This window comes from Sphaeramia orbicularis, chromosome 7, assembly GCF_902148855.1.
Source record: "Sphaeramia orbicularis chromosome 7, fSphaOr1.1, whole genome shotgun sequence".
Taxonomy (NCBI): domain Eukaryota; kingdom Metazoa; phylum Chordata; class Actinopteri; order Kurtiformes; family Apogonidae; genus Sphaeramia; species Sphaeramia orbicularis.
In genome coordinates this window covers 14,792,893-14,819,808 of record NC_043963.1, presented here as the reverse complement: position 1 = coordinate 14,819,808, position 26,916 = coordinate 14,792,893, and the positions used below count along the sequence as shown (strand labels likewise).

At 35.6% G+C, this 26,916-nt stretch overlaps 1 long non-coding RNA gene across 1 annotated transcript in view; it reads left to right on the top strand.

Moving 5' to 3' along the window:
- Nucleotides 1-26,916, top strand: part of LOC115422232 (uncharacterized) — a 109,107-nt gene that overhangs the window by 28,140 nt on the left and 54,051 nt on the right. The window contains exon 3 of the long non-coding RNA XR_003935811.1: nt 23,187-23,272. This is a non-coding gene — a long non-coding RNA (uncharacterized LOC115422232). The remainder of the gene's footprint in view (nt 1-23,186; nt 23,273-26,916) is intronic.

The window sequence follows — 26,916 nt, the reverse complement described above, 5'->3', positions numbered from 1 at the left end:
GTGATTGTTTGTCTCTATATGTCAGCCCTGCGATGAACTGGCGACTTATCCAGGGTGTACCCCGCCTTCGCCCCTATGTAGCTGGGATAGGCTCCAAGCGACCCCCGTGACCCTAGTGAGGATAAAGCGGGTTCAGAAAATGAATGAATGAATGAACCCTAGTTTGTTATTTGTATAAAATTTGCCAAAAAATGTTAATGTTGTAAATTTATTACATATCGCTATCGAGGTCTTCATAATTATGCACAGAGTGACCATTATTATATTATGGTAATTAACTTTTACTTTTGTCTATGTGTTTTAAAGTACTGCTTCATCTCATGGATGTATATTCTGTCAATATTGAATTTTTGTTCTGCTAGGTGTTTTGCCCTAAAAAATTGATGTTTGGTCTGAGAGTTGACAGGAATCTGATTGGAATTAATGTAAGTATAGACCAGTTTCTGTCATTGTAATAAAGTCAGTCATGCACAAAGCACCTTGGTTTCAATAGATTATACGGTATATTGATTATCTGATGTTAGATTTGTCTGGAAATTAGGTTTACTTTTGTGAAAGACTAACATTAATACTACTGGATTTTTCATTTTCGTTTCATTGTAAAACTAAACATTGATGCTATCCAACGATGATTTTTTAAAGGAGGGATATTTTGGATTTAAAAAAAAAAAAAAAAAGAAGGAATTATGCATTTTAAAACATTTCCCTGTGGTCTACAAAAACTGTAAATTCTATGTTTGGGTCTGAATTCTTCATTAATTCAACTCCACAGGTCCATCTTCAACCCTATTTTTGAGTAATGACACCAGAAAGGTCATTTTGAGTGCTGGCCCTTTGAAAGCAAATGAGCCACTTCACGCCCCACCTCCTTCAGGTTGTTGACTGTGCTTTCTGTCCTGTTCAGCCACTTGTGTTCGTTAATACAACCAACGACTGAACATTTTTGGTAATCGGCTCGAAGTTTGGACATATTTTCAGTTTTGACTACAACCGCTGCTGCTGACAAACAATTATGGTGAAATGTTCGTCGGAAATCTTGACCTTATATGTGGAAAAGTCGTGATGTAACTAGTTCTAGACATAACAAATTAAGCAGGAATTAAAATGGGTTGTGGAAATCCACTTAATTTTTGCCAAAGTGAACATAAATATAGCTTTGCAGCACCTGGAGGGTTCAAATTCAAACTTTATGAACTATTAGGGTCCAAATACACAAATAAATGAACCAAAGACTAATAAAAGTGGGTTTAGCAAAAATATGACCACTTTAACATATAAAGGGTAGACAATATTAACATCTGCGCTCAGGTTCTCTCATTGAGTTGGGTTGTTTTCTCTATTGCAGCTGTGGTTGTCATGGTTTCAGAGGCTGCTCGTTCAGGGTCTGGTTCTGTTGTGTATTTTGTGCATAGGTGTACTCAAATATGTGTCTATATTAAAAAATGTAGTTTGTTTGGTTTCACTTTCATCACTGTGCATTGTCATCAGCATGTTTCAAGTTTGTCCTAAAATTAATTTACATCATTGGCAACATGGTTAAGTACATTCTGTTCACCTCAATGTTTCTTTGGCATTTTAAGACTGAGGTGGAGCAAAATAAGCTATGGACCATAGTCTAATATCATTAATGGGAAACGCTGAATTTACAGTCACAGAAGAAATTATTAGACCATCAAAAGCCATCAAAAACAATGGTTATTCAATCAAGTACTAACTCCTGTGTGTATCATGTGACTAAAACAGTCAGAAAAGAAAACATGGAATGCCCAAAAGCACTGTTTTTGTCACTACAATGCCATTGATATTGATGTAAGAACTGTAGTGATTTTGGTTATTATCAAGAAAACCATTTGAAATGTTTAGATATCAGCTCTGAAATTAAACCCTTATAAACTATTTTTGTTGTTATCATTGTATTTGTCCTTTAGTTGTATCAGGCATTAAAATGAACAAGAAATGGAAGAAAACAAGGGGTGGTCTAATAATTTTTTTGTAGGTAGTTTCTTAAACCCTGTACCGGGAGGATCCACAGTTACATCTGTGTTGCCATGGTAATGCTATGCAACATCTGTAGCAATATACATATTCTATACATTCACGTAAACAGAAGAACAATTTTCAGAAAACTGAACACAATTGAGATAACAAATATGTAAATGGGAGAATATCTACAACAGCTAACAGTCCGAGACTAGCGTATGTCATGAGTAATTTCGTCAAACAACAGACCAATGAGACAAACGTTGCAGTGCTAAGCTAACACTAAGCAGATCCATCCAAGTATTCTTTCTCTACCACTTTCTCTATCACTAAAACTTGAACAAGTCAAAGAAGAGCAAACATAGAAGTCGCATTATGAAGCAATGATTTTGAATTTTGTCTTACTTTCACTTTTTTCTGGTCATAACTTGATTTTATATGAAAGAATCTTGTGCTTTCAGCTAATCTATTGTTTTGTGTTACATTGAAATGGTTGTGAATGGACACAAATGGCCCAGTGTTTAACAGGTTAAACCTCAATAAATGTTTCTATTCCTTTTCCATAAACACATCAAATTACATATAGTGAATACTGACATAAAACACTTCTAGGCTCAACAGAATAAGAGCTGTTGTGCTCCGCTATAACACATCCTTAATGCATTAGTGTTACGAGGTAAAGGACGTCCCTGTAAGAGCTCACTGACTTGAATGATATGTTTTTAAACACATTGCTTTTTATTGTTTTAGGTAATTTACCAGTTAAAGAGCCTTGAATTCTGTCTTTGGTAGCTCATTAAGTGGCCACATAATTGCAATCAAGAAATGACAAGTCTGGTTTAAAACTGTAGCGCATATTAAATGGAAATTGTTTTCGTTGTGACAGTGCTTTATATAAAGAGCACTGTGACTGCTAGCTGCTCTTCAGCGTTCAGACTGCAAGCACTTAGTGTGCCAGGTGTTTTGCCCTAGATTTTTCCACAAGACAAATGGAAAAGTGCCATATCCTTTAAACATCCCATTAATATGTCTTGTAAGACTCGCCAGAACTGAGAACCAAAAGCCCAATTTTATTACAGTTTCTTGTCTTTGTCAGGCATAGCTTCCAGTTTACGTTTTCAGGTAATTATAGCGTTGTGCACACTAGAGTGGCACAAATTAGCACTTTGGGGGAAGAATCAGTTGGCTGTATGCCCATCATTGCCTGTATGGCCAGGACATGATAAACACACAAGCACAAATTCCTGTAAAAGGCCCCCAAAGTGTGCGTCAACATGTTAATGGAAGATGTGTCTTGACTCTGCACGACTTTGACTGAGGACTGAATCAAAACTTCACTTTGCTGTCAGGACAGTCTTGTTAAGAAAATTAAAACAGTTCAAAGCTTTTGCACTTGTTTGATTTGACATAGTAAAACTGGTTAAGATAGTGCTTTAATGATAAATGAATGCTGAAATGTAAAAACATGATGGCAAGTGTTGTAAACTTAACCAAAAAAAAAAAAATATCACAAGCTTAGATCACAGAGAATTTTAAAAAGTATTCTTTTTTTTTTTTTGATCAAGGTCTTTTTTCTTTTCAATTTTCAAATGTACAACAAGAAACATATAACTTGAACATGAAACTGTTGTATCCAGTTCCTATCCAACCCCAAGTACTGGACCTTCGTTAAATTTATATACAGCCAGGCATAAAATACTTATGTACAAAAATATACAAACCCCCTTCAAACACATGTACAGACACATATATATATTTATATATGTACACATATACACACACATGCGTATTTGTAAGTTCACATACACTTAAATAAGTGGAAAGAAGATTACAAATAAATGAATTAAAAAATAAAATAAAAAGGTACACAGATATGTTGGTAGCTACCATACCTTCTACAAAGCTGATAAATGGCTGCCAAGTGGCATAGGATTTTCAAAGGGTATTCTGACCTAAATCTTTTGGGTCATGTAGCGTTTTTATGGCTATACTGTATTGTGTTGATATGAATGGAAAAATACATGATTACAGTAAACCACAAAGTAAGAGGACACCTTCTAAAAGGACGAATCTGGGTTGAATCTTTAGACTTTGCCTTATGTTTGTGCTTAGTATGTGAGGAGTTGTGTGAAATGTTTGATGTGGTCTGATGAGTTTCCTTATGACAAAGACAGGCTATAGATATACGCACTAACATCTGAAACTCGTGGTAAGAACAGCAGGATAGAGAGCAGCGATTCCTCCTTATTACATATGGAATTTCCTCCCAGCTGATTGAAGTATCAGCATATTGCTGCCATATTCCCACCCGTGGGAGCTCAGAGTTTTAATAATATGCAGAATGAAGGGGCAGATGAAAGGTCACAATGAAGTCAGTTACATTTGTTGCATCTATGAGCTGCGGTCATGTTTTTGAGAACAAGAAAAGGAGTTATATGCACTTTTCTGTTAAAATTGCAGAGAAGTGAAGTCATGTCAGTCCGCATTAATGTACATTGTTAATCTGTTGTGTATGTATGTACACAGTGATCAATACTTGCCAAGAAATACTATATGTACTGCCTTTACAGTATGATCATGTGGAGGAAAAATAACAATAAGTAATCCCATGTCATTTAGCTGTTCTATGCAAAGTTAATGTAATCCTCTAATGTTTAGTGTAACACATCAATCATGCAAAAATCTATTGTTGCATTAGCCTTGAAAGAACAATAATAATAAAAATGCTATAATGGTTTTAGCTTCCTTTCCATAAATCATGCTCGCAGGCTTGGGAGGGGGCATCTTAACTTGCCATTTCAGCTCATCTGAGCTGTTGAGGGGATGCTGAATACTGATATGATACTGAACAATAAGCCGAGGTGCAGTTTGGTCACTTTCAGCCTGAAGTGGTGTGAAATACTGCGTGACACATTCGGTCGCTGCAACTAGCCGAAGTTGACCCAACACTTTCTACAATGACATAAAGCAGTTTTCTGTTCGATAGCCACTCAACTAGGAACTGTAAATCAACAGTAAATGCATAAAAACAGAGCCGGGGGGAGGATTTATTGTAACACCACAAATCCTTTTAAACAAATATTAAAATAAGACCCAAATCAGCTGGAACATCATTAAACCGGTCACTGCAGTTTTGAGCCGGGCCCCGGTAGCTGGCAGGCTGTCTGGATTTACATCGGCGTTAACATTTGATTTATAGCAGCTCTGTCAAAACTGGTTATGTTCGAAGTGTAAGTGTTGATGCATGAAGAAATGCAAATACAAATCAACATATGACCGGGGAACATTGTACTTAATAATGGCTGAACATAAGAATGTGTAAGAACTGAGCAAATTCCCCATTCTGTGTATTATCCAACAATCCCACGGCGTAACGTATACATATAGAGAGATTTGTTGAAGAGCCCTGCTTTCAGATTTGATAAGTGGAAGTGCATTTCTACCGTGTGGTTTCAACCTGGGACCTTTACAAGTGCTTGTCGGAGGAGCGCTCAGAGTACTGCCTGAAGAGGCTTTTCGATTTCACAGAGAATACACTCTTCCCAGGAAGTGGGTGGAGAAGATAATACTCCAAAATAGAAGGGGAGGAAAAAAAGAAAACTACAGAATTAATAAACCTTTTTAGTTGGCATAATCATTCATTTTGAACTTAAACTGAACGGAGCAACAAAACAAATCATTTTTGGTGAAAGAATACATGTATTTTAATGCCCTCAAGCAAAACTAATTAAAGACGACACCTCATTTACATAAATAAGCATTATAATTTGCATGCATGCACTGGGGAATAGAGTCAGAAAAGAAAGCAATATTTTGCAGTCTGCTAATTTCATTTTATTCAGGATTTAAGCTTAATAAAGATTCATTTTGGAGGGGAAAGGAAAATAATCAAAGGGGAAATTTGAACTATCTCCAAAGATGCAGCAGCTTCTATTCAAAGAGCTTTTTCCGAGTCACCAGATGACTCCTAATCTGGAGTGGCACTTCCTGGCCCGGCTCCAACACCAACTCCTTGAAAGGTAAAAAAAAAATTTAGAGTCCAATTTATTAGTATGCAGTTCTGGCATCGGGTAGAGAATTAATGGCGGTGACTGATAATGACTGTAATCGTGGCATAAATGGGGTGTTGAAATAGCAAACAACGGGCACAAGGCATGTAATGGGGATTTTATTAATTACCCGATGTCCCTAGCATGAGCAGTCTTCAGGATTTACTGTGGCCATGCCAGCCGGTCGAGGAGGGGTCGGCCAGTCTAATGTGACAATGAAAGGGTCAGTACAGCGGCTGCAGTGTGGGCAAGAGGAAGTCAGGAACCTGGCACGCTGCTGCACTTACTTTAAACATACAGATAGGGATTTACTAGTGCTAAAAACATGAGAAGGTTCATTGTATTTGTCTCGGTTTTTCTATTTGTTAGTCGTTTGTGAATGGTTACAGCAAAACCAGGCTTTCTGGTAATTTTGCACAAGTTTATTCCCAGAGAAACACACAAAATACCTTTAGTTTCAGACTATTTTAACTAACTCATAGTACATGCAGTCGCCTACTTTGCTCCCCTTATGTCTTCGCTGGATGTGAGAAAAAGAAATCAACATATGGTAGTACTGTCGTAGGAAAGACCATTCACACATCAGCTCATCAACAAGAGAGGATTGATTAAAAGTCCCTTTTATTACTCACTGCATCCTTAATGGACGCTAGACTTTCAAAATGGAAGAAACAATTAGAGTTTTACTGCTTTGTGGGCACTACTGATTTATATAAATCACTGCACGGGTGTAAATTTTCCAATAAAAGACCGAACCACTCCTAGCATACATAATCAACATGTCCGCACTGGGTACACACACTATACTTGCACAATCTCTTTAAATTGGTAGGTCTCAACAGTCACACCAGTTCAAGCTTAACCTAATCAACAGATTGAGTGATGGAAATCCTAAACTACGCTTTACAGCATCTAATCATAAATAGTGTTCAGACCTGACAGATATTTCCCACCCGGTGAAAGAAAACAAGCTTGTGACCCCTTAAATGTCTTTGTTGCACGAAGACGTCGTTAATTTAGAGCAGGTTGATGCACTATATGGACAAAAGTATTGGGACACGTTGAATTCAGGTGTTTCTTTTCTAACAGGGGCCTTGGACACAAAACAATCATGACAAATGGCATTTTATATTGTGTTAAATATTATTGCATAGGTTACTTTTGTTTACATGTATCTTTGCTGCCAAAATGCCTCAAAAATGGTTTTTATTTAATTTCTTTGAGCATTTTTTATCCATAACTATGATTTTAAATGTTCTACCTCTAAATTTCTAAAAAAATTTTTGGACTCTGACTGTAATTATTAATTTTCTACCACAACTAACCATCTACATAGGAAGAAATAGCTCCCATTAAACTTTAAGGAAACATTGATAGTGAAAGGACATCTTACAGCTGTAGCCATGAAGTGTCCCAATATTTTGGACCATGTAGTTTTTAAACATCAATATTTCCTTAAAGTTCAATTGGTCAATTTCTTGAGAGGTGAAGAAAGTAGATGAGCTTTTTTGGAAACAAAGATAATTTAAACAAAAACTAACCAATGCAATGATATTTATCACAATATAAAACTATATTATGTCATCTGTCATTATTGTTTTGTTTCCCAGACCCCTGTTACAAAACAAAAACACCTGAATTCAACATGTCCCAATACTTTTGTCCATACAGTACATGTGAGTCGTGTGATGATTGGATGGATACTAGATGACCTGGAAGGTGCGGCCTTTGTGATACTTTCAGTTGACTTTGTGTAGCAACGTAAAACAGGTGGAGCCCCACCATATGAGTGCAAATATAAAGCTGCCCCGCCCTGTAATATAGTCGGTAACCTGAGTTTAAAATGGTATTTTAAAAATTGGCTGCGAACCTAGATGCAGTCAAAGTAATACTCCACCCAAAATCTGTCTTTTCACAACAGCCTGTCAGCTGATGTTGTTATGCAAAGTTTGTAGTTTTTCCGTCCCGCTGAGGAAACCAGCTTTGGTGTTCTTACGTTTATGTCAGTTACATGATTACAAAGGTGTCAGATTTGTGTGCAAGGAAAATCCACCCACGGATTACTCATTAAAAAAATATACATGTATGCCGTTGCAAAAACTGGAATATCAAGAAAGCAAATGAGTCTTGTTTCTGGGAAATGTGTTGCATTATCTTTTTTGTTTCTTGTTTTGAAAGAGGAAACAAATGTCTTTTTTTTTTGTTTATCAAAAGTAGGGCTGCAACTAACGATAATTTTAATAACTGATTAATCTGTAGATTATTTTAATAACTAATCGATTCATCGGATAAACACACAAGACTCAATTCTCAAAGATCAGTATTTTACCCAAAGCAATATAGGCTGTGGGTAAAGTTAGCGAGCATTAGCCTGCTACCTAGACTTGTTATGGCTAGAGACTAGAAAGCTGTAGTCTTCAACCAGCTCCAGTTCTAGGCTATCAAACTAGTGTTGTATGTATTAGTTTCAGTTAACGATAGTTAATGTTAGTCTGGTGGCCTGATAAACAGAGGTGGATGAAAATGTTATAATTACGTCAATAGTACCTAATAAATACTAGCTAGCAGGTAAAGTAATAATGACACGTAGACTATCTGAAGATAGGTTTACATTATGTTCCCAGTGGCCACAATAGCCCCATGGGATTTTGGCCATTTTTTTCTCCATATTTAAGTTTTGTTACATAAATGGCGCACTATGTTTCGGCCAAACGGGGCTGCCGGACATCCGAAGCCTCAGCCATGCTGCTCTATGTTTTCCTCTGTTACACAACACACTGCGTGGGCATGCCGCAATACTAATGTGCTCAAGACCCAACGAATCAACTGCCATATTCGTTGCCAACTGTTTTAAGAATTGATCTGGATCGGTTTAATCGATTAATTATCGCAGCACTATTCAAAAGGTTAAGTTATCACATTATCCAATCCAACTTTATTTATAAAGCACTTTAAAACAACCACAGTGGACCAAAGTGCTGTACAGAAGTATAAAAGCACAATACAAATTAATCAAAGCATTAAAAACATTAAAATCAAATCAAATAAAACAAACATTATCTGAAAATGTATCTAGCTTTGATGAGGTTGTACATGACTGGATTTTACTAGTAACAAGCCAAAACAACAGTTTATCTCTCCACCCAGATAAATAAGCACAACTTGCTTAAATCTTCTATACTTTTAAGGGCTGTCATGGACTTTCAGTGAAATAGTATGTAGCATGTTTATTTTAAACTCTCAACAGCAAATCACCAATAAATCAACCCTATGTATCCACAGACTCTATCATTCACTGAATAAAGTATGAAGCTCATTGTTTACTCACATCTGTATGGCATCATCAAGTTTTCCTCTTCAAACTAAAACTATTAGATGCTTATTTTGAGTCGATCAAAATAACACTGCGTATTATTAGCTTTGTGTGCTGCATCAGCTGATAGTTTACATTATAGCGCTGTTTTTAGACAGAAAACCACCACAGTAAAACAACAAATTATCTCTGTTTTCTGTACAGTTTTTGTCGTCAATAGCTGCGCTAAAGATCTGTTTGGAATTGAACAAACAAGGTCAATCAAACTCACTCGTGTAGAAGAAACGCTGCCATTTCATCTTCAAACTCCATTCTTTTCATGTATATCTGTGTCCAGTGGTGAAAACAACTTCAGTGTTTGTAGCTTTTATCACTTCGACACTTTCTTTGACTTTAAAAGTTGTTTCTAATTGGTTCTCATCCCATCTGGTCACTTTCTGATGCTTTGGTCAAAGGCGCTTTGGTGTTAGTTTTTATCATCATGTTAGACCAGCAGAGTGACTCACTACTCCCTCTAGTGGTCACATAAATCCTGTGGCCCGTTGGTATAAATAATTCCAGTTTAGATCTCTATAATCCAACACACTGGCATCTCTGGTAGAACTTCAGAGCTCTTTATAATAAATACTAATCTAATCCAACTTTATTTGTAAAATACTTTTAAAACAACCACAGTGGACCAAAGTGCTGCACAGAAGAATAAATAACAACCAAAATAAAAGAATAAAATACAGGAATAGATTCAAAGACATAAAACAACTGTACAAAAGAAACAAACAAAAAGAAACCTAATGATAAATCAAGGTTTTTAAATTTTTTTAATTTATCACTGCTTTTATTTAATTTTGTACAGCACTTTTGTATTATTATTATTATTATTATTATTATTATTATTATTATTATTATTATTATTATTATTATTATTATTTTGGTCATCCTAACAGTTTGGGGACTTGTTACTGACATCAGATTCATATTTTATTTATTTATTTTTACATTTTTGTCCCAATTTCTTTTGAATTGGGGTTGTATTATAACAATTACATACATTTACAGCAGATTCTACCTCTACATCCTAACTCCTACCATTTTTTTGCATGATGGGAGTATGAGCCATCTGACTTCAGCTGAATCTATAAGAAACAAATAGGCGTATTCCCTGCATGTCCAGAAATTAAACCAAACATACATCTTACATCTTTACTAATACCTAATACTACTAACATTCAGGTAATCAATGTGAAAAGAACTAAAAAGATCTGTTAGATACTTTAGTCAGACAGTTCATATAGTGGTGGATGTGAGTCAGATTTCTCTGTTATTGTATTGGAAATTAAGAGTCAGAAATGAGGTAGAAGTTACTGTAAATATGATGTCAAGTCATGAAGTTTAGGTTTTAATATCTTCAATATTTAGTGTGAGCGTCAGAGTAAATGATGACTTAAATGTTGGTGCAGTCTGATGGGAATTGAAATAGTATGCATGAAGTTGTCCTGATTTGTATTAAATGCACTGAGATGATGGAAGTAAATGGGTTAACAGATTAGTTTGCAGGTAAAATACAGTCACGGAAAAAATTATTAGGCCATCAAAAGTCATCAAAAACGATGGTAATGCAATGAAGTACTAACTCCTGTGTGTATCATGTGACTAAAACAGACAGAAAAGAAAACATGGAATGCGTAAAAGCTCAGTGTATCTTTTGGTAATTGGATTTTCTTTTTAGAAACAAAAACAAAACTAGTGGTTAATTGATTTTTGTTTTAAAATAGAAGAGTTAAAATTGAAATTCAAGGCATTTTTCTTTTGCAGTGTCAAAACAGATAAACCAAATAAAAAGAACAAACAGATTGATTTGTTTTGTCTTGCTAATAACAAAAAAGAAAGTTACATCCTGACAGAAATGGAAAAACAGACCAAAAACACCAGTTTTTCCATTTTCTGAGACTAGATGTTGTCATTTTCAAGGAAAGAGCGCTAATGCCTAGGTCACAAAGATTCTTGCGAATGATGGGTTTGTTCGAAATCTGGACATCGTATACATGCTCCCACCACGAATGTCTACAAACTCCAGATTTTGTCAAACTGGAAGATTTGTACAAACCCATCATTCTTTCCTTGAAAATGACAACATCTGGTCTCAGAACATGGAAAAAAAAACAGGTTGTTCTGGTCCGTTTTTCCATTTCTGTCAGGTAGTAACTTTCTTTTTTGTTATTAGAAAGAGAAAACGAAAATCAATTGGTTTTTTAAAATTTGGTTGATGTGTTTTGACACTGAAAAAGAAAAAATGACTTGAATTTCAATTTTTAATTCTTCTATTTTAAAACGAAAACCAATTCACCACTAGTTTTTCTTTTGTTTCGGAAAAGAAAATCCAATTACCAAAACATACACTGACCCTAAAAGCACTGTTTTTGTCAGTACAATGCCATAGCTATTGATGTAAGAACTGAAGTGATTTTGGTTATTATCAAGAAAACATGGAAAATGGCTAGATATCAGCTCTTAAATGAAACTCTTATGAGCTATTTTTGTTGTTATCATTATATTTGTCCAAACAAATGTATTTTTAGTTGTACCAGGCATTAAAATGAACAAGAAATTGAAGAAAACAAGGGGTGGTCTAATAATTTTTTCAGTGTCTGTATACTGCTGGGTTTCATTTTAGAGAGTAAAACCAACAGTAGACATTAAAATCTTAAAAAAAAGGCCTGAATGAATGTTTAAAACCTGGTGTAGTCTGCTGTGAAGTGGTCGATTGTTTAGTGAAAAGTAAAAAAAAAAAAAAAAGAACTAAAAAAGGCAGGCAGCTACTCATTGAATTTGCTTTTATAGGAAGTATAATGATGAACCTGGATGCCTTTTCGCTCAAGTCACATTGCGTGACAAAGGTGTGTGTATATTGTACAGTATATTTATCTCATACTTATGCCCAAGGGCAACTGTTGGTAACACAACCTGAGACAATCTCACCATTCAGGTTCAGATTTTCTCTCTTTTTTTTTTTTTGTCATGCTCTTGCTTTATGGAATGAGCAGTTTGAGTGTTCAGAACCGGAGGTCGCTTTTTCATCTATTTCTTCCACTTTTTTCCACAATAATTCAACTTTTCCTCTGTATACTTATTGAAATAACTTGAAATGATAAATTCTACACTTGACACAAATATAAAAGATGCTGTCAAAGGCTTCAGACATTTGTAGAACACTCCTTTTAATTTTCTAATATGTGCTTTTTAAGAATTTAAGCAACAAATGTCGGTTTCCAGCCCTGATCTTGCCAATACCTTTTGTTAGAGTCGGTTTACGTTAATGAAACAGCATTCATCCCTTAGTAGACATGAATAAAACATCATTAGTTCTAAAGGCCTTACAGGGGAGGCTTCTCAGTCGCTGAATAGTTAACACATTTTAACTTGTGCGATCGCTGTTTTATCACCAAAATCAAAATATGCATTTTTTCAGATCCTTCCCTCATTCACATGTCATGACAAGGCCGCGCTCTTCAATGTGTATAGTTCTGCTGTGTACGTTAGATACACTAAATATTTATTGGAGTGTGTTTATGCCGTTTGTGCTGTGGTCTTTTCTTCTCTTTATTAATTAGTTCCACATGTTATTAGTTCATGTCGATATTAGCTTTCAAGCCATAATATAAAGTCGTATGTTAAAACCTTGGCCTGTGTCTTTAAGAAGCTTCATCTTTGCTCGCAGTTTTCCCCCAAAATCCTGATAAATATATCCTGTCAAGTGCTTTGTAGCATTGCCAGTGGCGTTCCTATCCATTTGCGCTTTCCTGTCCGACAAGGAGTCATAATGGAAAATACCAGTTTGATGCAAATACCAGAAAGTACATACTCCATTTACTTGTGAAATACCTTTCTTGGTGCTTTTTTTTGTCAGTGTTTTACCTCAAGTACCTGTTTCTTTGGGTGTGTACATTTTTTTCTCCAAGTTGTGAGATCATGTGTGAAAAATGTGTTGAAAAACAGTCATGCTGAAACATATCAAAACCTGTTTTTATGTAATCATCTGTGTGTTTTTTTTTCTTTCAAAATCGCAGGCCCATCTTAAAACATGAAATGAATGTTCCTCCCGGTTTTGTTTTTTCTTCCTCTCCATTGCCCTGCTCTGAGGTGAGACGCACAGACTTTGAAACTAAAGTTGGCAACATTCCTTGGCAGTGACACACACTGAGGTATCACCTTATTGCTCACTTTTTTGAACACATGAAAACACAGAGCTGAACCAGATGTTCAGGTTCTGATCTGAAAGCAGATTACATGTATGATAAAAGCATGAGCTGGTATTACTTCAGTCAGGAACCTTTATCAGACATAAAGATGCGTTCGCTTTGATTATCTATTTTGTTCTGTTAATTTTAACTCGTGTTTCTTTGAATATTATCTTTATAACGTCTATAATTGGCTCTTTTGTTTATTGGACATCTCAAAACCCTTCAGTAAAGCTTTATCACTTCTCGCGGCAGAGGTTTTTCTCCTGGAATAACCTCTTCAGCTGTAGTTTAACAAAAAAGATAATGTAGTTTAGGGCTGCACGATTAATCGTTAAAAGATGGCAGTCTTGATTCACATATGTATGTACACGATCTCATTTCTAAATATGGACGATTCTTAAGCATTTTATTTCACGGGCTGCATTACAAACAAATGCCTACAAATGCAGAACCGCTGCCTCTTCCCTCAACCAATGGTAAAGCATCTTTACAACACATGACCCTGCTGCTGTCGGCTGCAGTTTGAGTGAGGAAATAGTGATTTACATCGGAGGAATGTCTGTGGTAAAGAGAGTGAAATGGATGAAAACCCCAGTGGTAGTGGTCAGAATCACCCACCTGAACTCATGCCCAATAAAGGCTCACATTCAGTGGTGTCAATCTCATGTCGGTCTTCTTTTCTGTCGTCCAGATCAAAGTGTCTTTTTCACTTCTCTGACTTCTGCGCTTTTCTTCTTCTTTTCTTTTCTTTCCCGCTGAGGATAACTCAGCCTTTAACCTAGAATCAAAAGTTTCACTCTCCAAAAATTTTAAATTAAAAAAAATTCCATTGTACCGGCTGGGAAGTTTCTTGGTGCTACAAACTTTCACAGATCAGCTGACCAGCTGTTGCTTACCAACTAGGTCCATAAGTGACTGGACTACTTGCGGCGTGATATGAAAGACGCAAATCAGAGGTAAAAGAAACCATTTTCATTGACAGCGGTGCAATAAACATTTTGTGAAAAAAATCATGCCAGAGAATCGTGATCTCAATTCTAAGCAAAAAAACGGTGATTCATATTTTTGCCAGAATTGTGCAGCCCTAACGTAGATGATAAACTCACTACAGTTTTGCCTTAGTCACCAGGAAAAAATGTTTGCATTGTACATTTCTGCAAACTGACTTTTTCAGGTTTCTGAACCAGAATATGTTTGATATTCAGTGTTGACAAATTCATTGAACAACCACCTAATTTGAGGTTTATGCCCTCAATGCACTAAATGAACAGTATGGGTAATTCCCAAAATCATTTTTTATGTTTCTGTAATGATTAATACCAGAGGTGGGAAGTAACGAAGTATAAGTAGTTCGTTACTGTACTTAAGTAGATTTTTTTAGGTATCTGTACTTGAATATTTATTTTTCTGGCAACTTTTTACTTTTACTCCCTACATTTTTGCATAAATATCTGTACTTTATAATCCTTACATTCTCAGAATAGGCTCGTTACTTTTTCAAACTAAATGGATGTGACAGCACGTAAAATACGTTACTTCAGAGGGAAAATCAGTGTGGAGGAAAGAAGGAGCACAGGCGGTGACCAGGGTCAGTACCAGAAACCTGCGTGGGGTCCACTTTTTCCAAACTTTTCTGCCTGTACCCGCAAAGCTGAGTACCACAACCCGACCCATGATTAAAAGCATTGTCTATAAAGTAACTCACCTTTAAGGGCTTTTTTTTTTTTTTGGCTAAAATGCACGCCATCAATAAATCTCTAGTATGTGCTGCTCAGTGACGTCTTTGGCCAAATATAAACGGAGGTGAAGCTCACTTCAAAATAAAATAAACCGGCTGTGGCTCAACCACGGATTGTCATTAAATGTCCTGCAAATTATTTTCATCATTTTCAACCTTCATTATTTTGCCTGGTTAAATAAGTATTGTTTCATTCATGGCAAAAAATGCAGTTTTACTTTTGTACTTTATTACAATTGAGAGGTTGTGCTTTTTTACTTAAGTAAAGGAGTTGTATCAGTACTTCTACTTTTGCAAGAGCATTTTTTCACAAGTAGCTGTACTTGTACTTAAGTACAGAATGTGCGTACTTTTGCCTCCTCTGATGAATACACCAGGATGTAGAAGTTTTTTTAATGCTAAAATTGAATTGTTGTTGTTCATGAATTTTCAAACCTACTACTTTACACAAAACAGAAAAAAAAGTAAATCATATTAATATTTCTTGATGAAAATGTCAAATTATTGTTATTTACTTGCATTCCTGATCAGAAAAATTAATTTTGATATTATGCATGATTAATTTCTCAGAGAAGCCCAGTGAGCCGGCTCAAATTTGGTAATAAAAAGGTGAATTCAGTGGGAAATTCCTTATTCCTTTTGAAAACAGTAAAATGTCAAAAACTCACTGAAAATGACATCGTGTTAAAGCACTTCTTAATGCTGGATGGTCTATGAGATTAAATTTATTAGGCACTGTATATGTCCTTTATTTAACCAGGTGAAATCCTCATTGAAATTAAAAATCCAAAATATTATGATCAAAAACTGTACCAATTTAACAATGAATTTAATTGACTAATTAAACTATTTTTGCCACTGGATAATCAGTTTTTTTGTCATTTATTAAGAGAAACAGTAAATTTTCTCTGACCCCAGCTTGTTTAATTTTAATTATCTAGTTTCTTTCCTCCTCTCTGAGAGTGAAAAGTAATTAAAAAAAAAAAACTATTTTGAAAACATCATCTTGTGTTTTACAAATCACTTTTTGCTATTTTTTGACATTCTATAATTAAAAAAATTGATTGATAAAATAACCAACACATTAATTGATAATGAAAATAATTAGCAAATAGGTCTGTCAATATAACATATTGTCGACCCATTTTTTTTTTTTTAGCTGTAAATGGAATAATTTGTCTCGGTTGTAATGAAACACTTCAATTCTGTTGATAGAAATGGACAAATATTAGTAAATCTGTATTTTGCAAGTGAAAAAGTCTCACAATTCTATCATTTTCCGTTATTGAGCCTTATGTTATGATGTAGAATCATACTTTTAGTATTGTCGTAGTACAACTTTGCATTAAAAAAAAAAAAATCAATGTTACTGCCTCTATTTAAACATTTTCAGTCAGATTCTGCCCAACTTCAGTCATTTTCCGTCAAGCTGAAGCCATTGCACTCCTTTAGGAAACATTGGAACCACAGTTTGCCTCTTATAACTGCTGCTTGGTATTGGTTAATTTGTCTAAATCCAATATAATGTATTAAAACACCACAGTGACATGATAACACAACCTGTAGAATAGAATTTTTGTCTAGAAACTCAGATTGGTTCAACAGGCTTCAGTTCCTCATGGGAAAAAGTGGTGAAATTCTTCTAAATGTAGCACATGTAAATAGATATAGATATTTAGGCCTTTCTCAGGTGTTAAAACCAGCCTCATATGGTTCTGCATAAGTGTATTCATTTCACTGTGATCTCTATCTCCGTCTTTTTCCGACTCTGTAGTAGTTTTCAGAATGCTGCAGTGGGTGAAATTAGACTCAGAACTGAAGTGGAGTTAAACTTTAATCGGCCCATTTGCCAGAGCTGTTGCACTAAGCACTGAGATGGAGACTAAATCCAGGACTTTGGCATCAGAGTCTAGAGTTTACACCCCTGTTCCTTTAAGGTTTTTACATTTGGGTTAAAAGACCCACTTGGGTTAACGTTAGTAAAAGATTCTTTTTTTTTGGTTTAACCATTAATAACACAGTATGTATCGTGCTTTTCTATCACATCTTGTTCGCTCGACAAGATTGCCATTCCAATATTTATTTTAATATAAAGTAGCTCCTTGTTTTGGATAATCCCTTATGGTTCAACTAAAGTAAAAATGTGGGTCATTTAGCAACACTAATCTGTCAAATTGTCTGTTTTGACCCGCTAGTGCACAGGTGTCAAACATGCGGCCCATGGGCCAAAATCAGCTCGCCAAAGGGTCCAATCCGGTTTGTGGGATGAATTTGTGAAATCCAAAAATTACACTGAAGGTATTAGCAATCAAGGATGTTAAAATCATTTTCGGTCAATTCAATCTAAAGTGGGTCAGACCAGTAGAATACTATCATAATAACCTATAAATAATGAAAAAAGCAAATTTTTCTCTTTGTTTTAGTGTTAAAAAAATAAATAAATAAAAGTGAAATTACACAAAAATGTTAACATTTACAGACAAGTATGTGGAATTGCACCAATATTCTGCCTGTTACTGAATGTTTTGTGTATTTGAAGATCCACTGTGATTTGTAAGTTGTGATAAAAATGATAAGCTAAGGCATAATATTGTTAAAATTACGCTTATTTTTCAGGTTCATATTTTTGTTCATGCTATGTTCAAGTACAGTTCGTAGATGTAAACATTTTCTTTACGAAATTTTATTTATTTTTCACTCAAAAACATAGAGAAAACGTTGGAGTTGATTATTATTTATAAGGTCTTATCCTATTATTTATATTATTTTACTGGCCCGGCCCACTTTATATCATATTAGGCTGTATGTGGCCCCTGAACTAAAATGAGTTTGACACCCCTGCGCTAGTGGGTGCATATTTCTCCGCACAGAATGATTTTTAGTAGCAAATGCGATGGAATTTCTTGCACTGTACAGCCCTGGATTTATACAAAGAATGTGTAAGGCGATTGTATTGTGATGTACAGACAGTGTTTTGAAGTAGCTCTGGTAGCTCTGAGACAAACATTCCTTTTGAGTAAAACCCATTCCATCATTAATTCTAATAATTTCACATTTTGACCCAAGACTGTATTTTGTAAGCCACAGCCAACTGGCATTTTTGACTTAATATTTCTTCCTTAGTGACTCAGATTTGATAATGCTTTGCTACTTTTAGTCTGGAGGCATTTGCACTCATAGACCAGTGTTATTAAGGGTTGTTTTGTGTGAATTGCCAACAGCATGGAAAAAAACGGAATCTGATTAGAGGAACACTTTAAAGTTCCACGCTTGTCGGAAGTAGCATTCCCGTGGGTGTTGGAGAGGAGATCCCTCTGTGGTACAAAGGTGTCTCAGACAGGCGTATTGCCTCACCTGGTCTTGTGTTTACCTCAGATGGTAGGATTAGGAAGCAGCCATGTGGAAGATATGACTCTAATCCGGAGTGCCTTTACTTGGCAGTCAGACACGGTCCTCTGCAACACTTCCGCTCCTCTAAAGGTAGAGCTACGCCCTTAAGGAATGTGAGAAATATCAGCAGCCTTCTGAGACTATGATATAGCAATATTTTGACAGCCACATGGGATTCATTCTGCCGTCTGGATGAGGGTCGCAGGTGGGCTGTCAGAGTGGGATGCTCAGTTTCATAGTGTGTTTTCAAGCCGTCGTCGGCCGGTTAATGGTTTCAGATGCACTGATAGATCGGTTACTATACTCGCCAAAGGGTGGGAATAACTTCATTTGTGCTTCTCCTCCACCAAACTCTCTCAAAGTGTAAAACCTATAAATATTAAAATTTTAAGTCTCTCTAAACCTGGATCAGAAGTTGCTCCGCGTTTCAGTCAAAGTTAATATTATTTTGTCCAAGGTTTACTTGACCACTCTGTCCATTTGTTGTTAGCATGAATATAAAAATTACTGCAGCAATTTTCATGGAATTTGGTGTAAGGTTATATGACAAAGGACAAGGGGGAACTGAATAAAATTCCATTAGATTTAGAGATTTGCAAAAAAAAAAAAAAAAAGCTGCAATCTTTTTTTTTTTTTGCTGTAAGATATGGCACTTTGTTCATTTTTTCAACTACAGCTGTTTATCATAGAATAGAATAGAATAGAATAGAATAGAATAGAATAGAATAGCCTTTATTGTCATTGTGTGTGCAATGAAATTAGGAGTGCTACTCCAGGCAGTGCAGCAATATTTACAAACGCCAGTGCTACAGAAATAAGAATAGAGCCAATATAAAATTACAAAAACTAAAAATAATATCAGAAAATATGATAAAACATTTACAATTTAACAAAGTAACATAAAATTAAAGCTTAGTAGAATAAAAAATAAACTGGATAAAATATGAATAGGTACAATTTACAGTATTAACAGTATGTATATCTATATAAAATAGTATGTATACCTATGAACTAGGTCCATACATAAATAGTGCATTTATTTTTGATAATATTGAGTAAGTATTGCATTGTGATTGCAGGACAGAAGATTTTTGCATGGTTATACTTGTTGCATATTCTTCTACTAGCTGTTCTGTTTAACACAAAAATTCACACTTAAGCCATTGAATCCGTTTTTCACTTCCATACATGATATCTACTCCTCTATCTCATCTCTACTGTCCGACATTTGCAATTCCACTTTGTTGTAAATATGTTTATGGTCTGTACAGTTGTTTTTTTTTTTAAATTACATTTATTATTTTTTATTTTATATTGTTTGTTTTTTGTACTATCTATATGCATGTACACCTTTTCTTGCACTTTATACTGTTTCTGCCTAGATTGTTGAATTTCCCTGTTGTAGGATCAATAAAGTCGATTCTAATGTAATCCAATCTAATGTAATCTATTTAAAAATGTGGAGGAGTTTGTGCTCTTTCAGAAAACATGACTATTAAAGCACAGAGACTTACAGCATTATAACTATGAGCCTCAAGTTGTCTGGAGCTCCGTCCAACTGCCCCATTGAAATCAATACTCAACCAGAGCTGACATTTGTGTTTAAATACAGAAAACTAACATTTAGACATTCCTACCTTTCCCACTATTTCTATTCGATTCACTTAAAATTCAGCTTTTGGTGAGTTAAGGTGATTTTTTTTTTTTTTTTTTTTTGGACCAATGGGACGAAAAATGCTGAACACAGGGGTCACAATTTATAGTTTGAACCCGATTCTAACCTTGTTGGGCCTGATGTTTGGTGAAGTTTTTAGAGGTCGACCAACATGGGTTTTTCTAAGGCCGATGCAGATTTCTAAAAAAGATTTGCTCCGGTGATTTTTGAAGCTGATATTTAAGGCCAATTTTTTTTTATTTCTTTATTTTTTTTTAAAGTATATTGACCGTTAAATACAATTGAAACACTCTGATAATTAAAATTTTTATGCAGCAATATAAATGAAATTATTGATACATGTACACATAGTGCTCTTTTTACATTTATTTAACTTCAAGTGCTGCCCACACTGGTGTCTGATCAAATATCTTATAGCATTTTTACTACTGATCAAATATCGGCTGTCAAAAAAAAAAAAAAAAGATTAAGGCCGATATTGAAAAAAATCAATATATCATGCTACCTCTAGTAGTTTATTTAGTGTGAAGGCTTTACAGATCACATTTTGACTCTTCCAAACTGCTGTTTCAGCAGTTTTCATACTTGTTTGATTGGAATGAAACATTTCCAAGCAGGACCAAAGCGCCTAATGCCGTTGTTACACATTAAAGAACTAACAGGAATAATATTAACTAGAATACGCCATCAGACACACAGGCCATTAAAGTATATGGTATAAAAGTCTTTGGTTCTCTTCTGATGACCATGTTTCTCTGACGATTTCCTCTTCCAGACTGGTTTTTGTTTGCATCTATGTCCCCATGAGATCATCTCTTAATAATATCCTGCAACATGTGATGTGACATCATTTTTAATGTTGTGATGTGTGCATGTTTAAGATTAGGTGAACATAATCTATTAACATTCTCCTAACATTCAAACTGAATTTTTAGGTAATTATGCCGGACTGAAAACTGAGCCATAATGAGATGGAGTTTTTTGATTTATAATATGAAGAAATCCTATTAATTTTTGTCTATCGGTGTTGTCTGGATCACTGGATCCACTCTGTTGGAATAAGGGTGGATATTTGTGCAGAGGCAGAAGTGTCATTTTCCTTCCTGACACTATTTGTGAATAATCGTTTTGCTTTGTGAAAGAACAACTACCTTAGAGCTTTAATGAAACAATGAAAATGCCAAGTTTAGACAAATACAGTCATATTTGCTATTTATGCCGTTTTCTTTAGTAGGGATTTAGTCATTTTTAATACCACAATGCACTTTTTTGTGCATATGCTCAACTAATGCAGATTTCCTCCTGTCAGTATTTTGTAAATGCAGCATCTTGTGCACAAACCCAGATAATTATTAGCATTATTCCAGAACAATAGCAGTGTACTATCAAAGGGTGGCGATAGATCTAGCTATATGAAACTACTAATAAATAATAGTGCCTAGTGAAGCTTTAACCAGCAAGAAATATTTGCCTTGAATCTGTAAATTTATGGTGTGATTGTTGCACTCCAGCCAGTGTGTCCAGTCCAATTAAACAAAGTTCAGCACATTCATAGAGTTGCATAATGCAGCTGCTCATCTACAGAAAACTTGTGTTATAGCTGAAGCCGATTGGGCCACATAAAGTAAGACTGTGGTCAGATCTAAAGTAATGTGCATGTCGTTTACATTTCCATGGCGTTCTATCATCCTACAGAGGACTGTGCTGTGAAAATTAACCTACTTTTTAAGCTTGTGGGCTGCAGGCCGCCGGACTCACCCTTTTATCACAATCACATCACAAACACTAGAATGCAAAACTCTTATTTATCCATTGTTCTGATAATTAAGCCCTTCTCATTAGTGACATAATTGGAAGTGTAATTAGCAATAGTAATAATTATTGTATTTAATACATTTTCTCTTTAGTTATCAGGCTCATTCAAACTGGTAATTAGCAGTCATGAGAATTTCTTACTTTTGTCCTAATTTATTTTGGTCACCAATTATTTGTGTTGTGTTTTTCGTCAACAAATCATTACCGCATTCAGCATTCAGATTTTTCAGTCAAAACGCAAACATTAGGCTCACTGCTTTGTATAGAAGATAAGTACTAACACGACTATCGTTAGCCTATATGTATTTATAATACTGAAGCACTGGTTAATTTGCATAGTTTGAGCTGTACATTACTTTGTAAAATGAGAGAGAAAGAAATTGGTTTCCTGACATATGTGGTTTTAAGTTTGACCTATACAAGCCCCTTAATGTTTCCACCAAAAAGTGAACTTCTCTCTTGTTCTCACATGAAATAAAGCTTTTCTTGTTAAAGACTTACTCCATAAACCAGCAACAGACACGCATTTAGTTAAGTGTTAGGTGTATTTAACAACTTGGAAAATAAAAAGGTATTTTATTGGGAGGCATTTTAAAATCCTCTGTTGTAGAGATAATTGGTTTAGTCTGTTAACACTGACATCTGTGCTTTAAACAAAAACAAATCTCGGTATTTTATTTCCATAATAGTACAGACAGATTTCAGAAAACAAATTAATTTCTCCCTATAACTGTAATACTCAGTTTTATGTCAGGCTTAAATTAAAATATGTGCTTCATCTGTTTACGGTTGTAGAGATTCTGTCTGGATTTGAGATTTGTGGGGCTGCTTTTTTGAAGATTTGTGCATTTTTACATCTAAACGGTTACTGGTTACTTTAGCGGTAGCATCTTTTGGTATGATCTGGTCAAATGCTTGGAGCTTTAAATGTGTTATTTCAAAGAAACTACATGTGATGGTAAAACAGGTGTTTCATGCTTATCTACAGAAATCATATGGCAGTAGAGTAAGCATCAGCCAGAGGCGATAACTCCTGGGTGGATTCAGCTTCAGCGCAGATTCTTCAGCAGGAAGGTGAGTATTTAACATGTATGTCTGACTGTGAACGGTTTACTAATATTTAATGTACATTTACGTGCGTGCATCAGCAGAGACACAGAACACAATTTTATGCCTAAGCTGAGATTGAATTGGCTTCACAGAGAGATCAAACACGGGGATTTTTATTTTAGCCGAATGAAAAAGCACAGTTGTCATTGTTTTTCTTAATATTGGTGGTAAACAAATTATCAGGATCACTGACTTTATTTGCGCAATGTGCAGATTGTAATGCGCCGTATTGGTGTCTCTGCTCCGTGTTTTAAGAAAGGGGAGAAAAAAAAAAGTTACACCTCTGATTCGTGGAACAACTTAATTGTCTCAAACATGCACGCAAGCAGCACGCACGAGTCATGATACCCCAAGGCCTAGATTAATTAAGCTATGAAAACCCATGAGCAGAGAGCATTCAGCAGGTGCCTGTTTGCCTTGGTATGGGACTTGTTTTTGGCAGTGGTGCAGTGGCTCATTATAAATCTGTAATTAAGTTACAATTTTATTTGCTTTTTTTAACATACTGTCATAGGGGATCAACATAGCTTAAACTCTGATTCTGTTAAGTGCACTCTTGGCTATATTACTATTGTACCGTCTATTCTTCCTCAGGAATCATACTTTGATAAATATGTGAATGAGGGGCCAAGAGTGATACTGTGTGCGTCTCCTGCTGCTTGTTATCCCATCCCTTCCACAGGTGCGATTCTTTCTTGCTGTTGAGGCATATCTTGTAATGCTCAAAAACGTCTCGATTTTAAAGCCAAAACAAGGTGATTCAACCCCCGACTTCCTCCCACCCACTGTATTGCGGCACAAAAACAAACAGTGTCCTCCTGCTGGCTGAAGGGATAGTCCTGAGAACCCCCACAGCTCGTCTCATCCCGCACTGGGGTGTTTTGGCAGCGCTAAGTGAATGCAATGAAGCGGCTCTCTCAGGGCAACGTCTGTTATTTTGAATCACCTGCCAGCAAAGAGGGAGGGTGAGATGCACAGCAGGGGCCCGAAGGAGGGATGAGCAGGGCTGTGGGAGAGAATACCCCCGCCTGCCGGGTGGTCAAACTGAATGAGAGTCACCACTGCGGCGGTAGCGTTTGCCAGGAGCCTGCTCAAGCTAACAATGTGGCCTGTGGAGGGGCAGGCTGGTGCAGGAAATTGAGGTTAACAACATTGTTACATATTAAAGAAGCCTCGTGTGTGTGTGTGTGTGCAGGCTGAATGTGGAGTGGTAAATTCTTAAATTTTCAAGGATGTTATGGAGGAATGAATTTTTAAACCGCTTTTTTAATGTGCTTCTTCGTGATTGAAACTCAAGAAAAAAAACAAAAGCATGGTGCGGTTGTGATGGTGACAATGATTTTGTGATTTAGGTTTTGATTCGGTCTCACATTTAACCCTTTCATGCATGAATTATAAGAACCTTAGTCAATATATTTTTTCTTGAGTGATTTTTTTTCCCTCTTTTAGGCATGAAAAAAACTATGCAATTCAATTTTTTTTTCACTAAGTTACAAAAATGTCCACTCAGCTGGACACCATGCGTTTAATTTTGAAGCAACGAAACATGTATTTAAAACCCATCATCAGAAAGTGATATATTGTGTGAAAACTATGAAATAAATATATTTTAATGCTGCTAATGCTGTTTTCTCACATGTTAACATACTCTAATACTAGGTTTTACTCCATTCATGGAGATAATATGCAAAACAAAAAACCTTTTTGTGCAAGAAAATTACAGTCTTAAAACAATTAGCAATTGATTTACACTAAAACATGTTACTGCAGATCAGGTTTATCAAGAACAGCAAAGTTACAGTAATGATATGAATTGAAGTGTATGGGGTGGTGCATAAGTGTCCACTGTGTTGGCTGATATGGAACTAAAACAAAAAAACTCATGAATATACAAGAGCACAGGTGTAGAATAGCTGTCCACTGTAGTGACCACTATGCATGAAAGGGTTAAAGACAGACCAGCAGAGATGCAAAAATGAACACAGGAGGAAGCATGTGGGATGGTTGGATGTGAATGATTTTTTTTTTATATAAATGGAGTCATAGATATGCATATTATACTGCTCTTTGTATGTTTTAGTTTTTGTTAATGTCTGCTTTTTTAATGATAACATCAGCCTGCCCAGGGACTACAGGTGGAAATTAGCACCGGAGCTACAACCTAGAATGCTACACCTCTCCTGTTTAAGGTTAATATATATTGTGCATTGTCCCTGTCTACATGAATAAATAAAAAACAAAAAATGTGTTGGTGAGATTAAAAAATGTCATACAAGCATTAACATAGGTAAAGTCATATATTCCACAAAACTAAACAAACACGCCAACATAGGGTAGCCGCACAAATATGTAAAAAATAAAAATCACCTCCATTATGGACTTCATGGGGAGAGGGTTTTCCCCCCTGTCACAATCGTAGTCCTTTATTTTATTTTATTTTTTAAGAAGGGGAACAGCCTTTACACAATGCAGTCATCTTCAGACACGTTGCTTTTTGTGGTTTTTCAGCTCATTCATTCAGTCATTCATTCATTTTCTGAACTGCTTAATCCTCGAGGGGGTCGCGGTACACCCTGGACGTGGACCCAGTTCATTGCAGGGCTATTTTCAGCTGCATTTCATTTCATTATTCATACTAGAGCTGGACAATATATTGAATTAATTTGATCAATGAAATGAAAATGGTGAAAAATGTAAAATTAAAGATTATTTTTCTGCAGTTGATACAGTTGCTTTTCAATGTCAGATGAAAGTTGTCAGGACAGAACTTCAAGGTCCACCACTGTTCCTGGAACAAGAGACAACCACTCATTTATGGTCCAATGATTTCACATGGACTGACCTTTAACCTTTTTTAGTCATTTAATACTAACTTTAAGTTGGCATTTAATTATAAAATTTATGCATTTCTGCTGATCCAAAATATTCTCTGATAATATAGGCCCATGTAAATATAAAGTTTCATAACTAACAAACCTTTTTTTTTGGGGTTCACTCAATATCAGGGTACTCTTGCAGAATTTACCCATGCTAAGGATCTAAAATGATGTGAAATTGTATGCACATTATTGAAATGCATAGTATTTTCTTGTGGTTTGAACCCCCAACGATGTGACAAAATGCACAAATTTCATGAAAATGTTAAATCTAGTCACCATTCCTTTTTAAACACTAAAGAGTACACCTTGTATTGTGATAAAAGTCAATATTACTATAGACAGAAATATTTCAGTTTTTTTTTTTTTTTTTTTTTGTCATATCAGCCAGCTCTAGTAGTGATAGTGGACATGTATGTGGATGAACGTGTACGTGTGCTTAACAGATACTCACCTTTACCATCGCTGGAACATTTAAAGGGTATTTGGTTTCGTAAAGGTGAGAAATCTGAATTCAGCAAGTCTTCCTTCAACTCTTTACAAGTGAAGTGACTTGTCAGCACTATTATGAGTACTTTCACAGGTGCCTATTGTACATTACAGTCCATGCCTTTGCACTGGATTTCACAGCTCCAGCCTTACTAGAGAATCTCACCGCTTTCCTTTACTCTTTCCCCCACTGCGCTTTGCCCAGGGGAGAGACGCCTTCTACGTGTTGTAATAAGGGTAGCT